This window comes from Pygoscelis adeliae, unplaced genomic scaffold (assembly GCF_000699105.1).
Source record: "Pygoscelis adeliae isolate BGI_AS28 unplaced genomic scaffold, ASM69910v1 Scaffold55, whole genome shotgun sequence".
In the NCBI taxonomy this organism is placed as follows: domain Eukaryota; kingdom Metazoa; phylum Chordata; class Aves; order Sphenisciformes; family Spheniscidae; genus Pygoscelis; species Pygoscelis adeliae.
Window position 1 is genome coordinate 1465399 of NW_008824804.1, and position 2348 is coordinate 1467746.

The 2348-nt window shown below is 43.5% G+C and overlaps 1 protein-coding gene across 1 annotated transcript in view; it reads left to right on the forward strand.

Moving 5' to 3' along the window:
• The window catches only part of SLC4A4 (solute carrier family 4 (sodium bicarbonate cotransporter), member 4), a 205913-nt gene that overhangs the window by 152359 nt on the left and 51206 nt on the right, over window positions 1-2348 (forward strand). The gene's annotated exons all lie outside the window — the stretch shown is intronic.

Sequence of the window (2348 nt, forward strand, 5' to 3'; positions counted from 1 at the left end):
TTAACATATTGGGATAATTTGCATCCTAGAGTTTTAAAAGAGTTGGCTGAGGAACAGTTTGTCTTGAATGTTGTTTTACAGTAACTCGTGAAACACAGGGAAAGTTCCAGGAGGTAGGAGGAGAACAGAGGACACGACCTGGGCGTGTATGGCTTAGTCACCTCCACGTGAACCTTAAGTAAAACACGTGAAAACCTCATGAAGAACTTGATTAGGAAATGGTACTGTTAGTAATGCCAATTAATACGTATTTACGGATCCTGTCCTACTAACTTGATGCCTTTTTTTTATAGGACTCTAGATTTTTTTAAATAGAAAGTACTTGTTTGGATGTACTATACCTTATAAGACATTTGACTTAGTACCTCATGGTATTTTGATTTAGGAAGCTAAAATAATACTTATTACAATGCTTGTAAAGGGAGAAGTACTTCTGGTGAGGTGTCACACCTCTCAACCCTGTTGTGTTTCACATTTTATCAGCAGCTTTTGAGAAAACGTGTAGTTAACATAGTAAAGGTTGACAAATGACGAAGAGGGTGTCTCCATGGCCCAGAGCAATCCGGTCGTCTGTGCTTTAACTTGGCCCCATGTCAGCTTCTCCCTCTAGGGACAGCGCAGATGGAAGAGCTGTGCTCCGAGTACCGGTTTTCTCTGGGTGATGCTGTAGGTAAAGGGCTGGGGCCGTCCCTGGGTGTAGCAGATTGTTCCATCGGTGCTGGAACTGCTGAAACCTGGTTTCCTAGAAGTATGTGCCATGTCCTTTCCCTCCACCATGGCAATAATCCCGGCTCTCCCCGTCATCCTGCCATATTTCCTAAGACTTCCCGTGCTTGTCCATACCTGAGGTCCTGTCCCCTGACTCAGTGCTCCTAACTTCATTTTCTAAGGAAAGCAGGTTCGCAGAAAGTTCCCGAGTAGCCACAGATTATTTCATCTATATATTTGCACTGCCAGCTCTTGGATGATTTCCCTGAGGAAGACACTGATACCTCAGAGAAGGTTCACAGAAGAGCCGTCGAAGTGCCTAAGAGAGGAGAAAAGCCTCAAATGGCGTAGCCTAACTGACAGATGGCTGCAGGTGACTGGATCGATAGGAGAGGATATTTAAAGGAATTTAATTATCGAGGGTTCTTCAAGCTAGCTGTGAGAGACAATTGAAATTTATGACTGGAAGTTGAAGCTAACCCAAATTCACACTGGAGGTAATGCAAAAGGTTTTAGATGAGACAACCTTCCAAAGGTTATAGTGTGTTTATTTTACATTACTGATTGAAAGGTACAGCTGTAATTGGAAAAAGGCTTAATTCAGGAAGCTTTAAAGTTGTTTTGAGTAGCTATTAGTGTTTCTGTTTGAAACACGTGCTGATACGGAGTTTGCTGAAAATTGCCCCAATAATTCCCACTCTTTGCTAAATTAGGTGAAATGGAGAAGTTGGTCTCCTGCCATGTGACTTCTTTTGTTGCTAATTGCAAGGATGAGTTGATGTGCGCGCGAGAGAGAGAGACTTTTATCTCAAGGTCACTAGTTAAGAGTCCAGCACAGGCTGAACGCTTGAAACGACACCGTCTGACCGGCATGATGGTCTCCATTGAAATCCCACAGGCCACCGAACGCTGGCCGTTGTGCGAGACGGCCAACAGAAGTAACAGGGCTTTCTTAACAAGCCAGTCGGCAAGGCGAAGAGGTGAGCATGAAGACAGATCTATTTTCATGCCGTAGCCATGAACCAAATGTTTTTTTCCTGGGACAGATCTGAACAAGGGATTTATAGGAAGCTTGTGTTTCTACAGCCAAGGCCGTAGATGCTGTGCGAGTAAGTAGCTGCCAGCCTGGCACCCGTCTACAGCAGGAAATCAACTTTAAAGTAAGAGTATTTCTAGAGGAGGGAATGGCTTTCACCATTTCAACATTGATACCTTGGCCTTGCATGTGAAACTTAGTTTAGGAACTGGGAGTGTCTAGATAAGACTTGGGGTCTTTCCTGAATTAAGTAGTATTTGAATGGTGGGGTTTTTTGGGGTTTGGTTTTTTTTTTACATTTTTCATCCCGGGCCAGGAGGATCTAAGTACTTTTGAAGATCCAACCTTGAGGCCGTACTTAAAACTTTTTCTAATGAGTGTCAATTCAGAGGTTGGAAAACCCAGCCACCTTTCACCAGCATTCCCGTTATTCTGGCACAACTGCTAGACAATTTTATTGGCAGAAGCATCTGTTTTCCATGTCCCATCAGATGGGCTTACAGGTCTCTGGTATGTATTGTATACTCAGAGCAGAAGTTCAGGGCGTACAGGCTGAGCTTAATTACATGTAGCTAAAGCCCTGTTTTAGATTAATGGTTTCCCT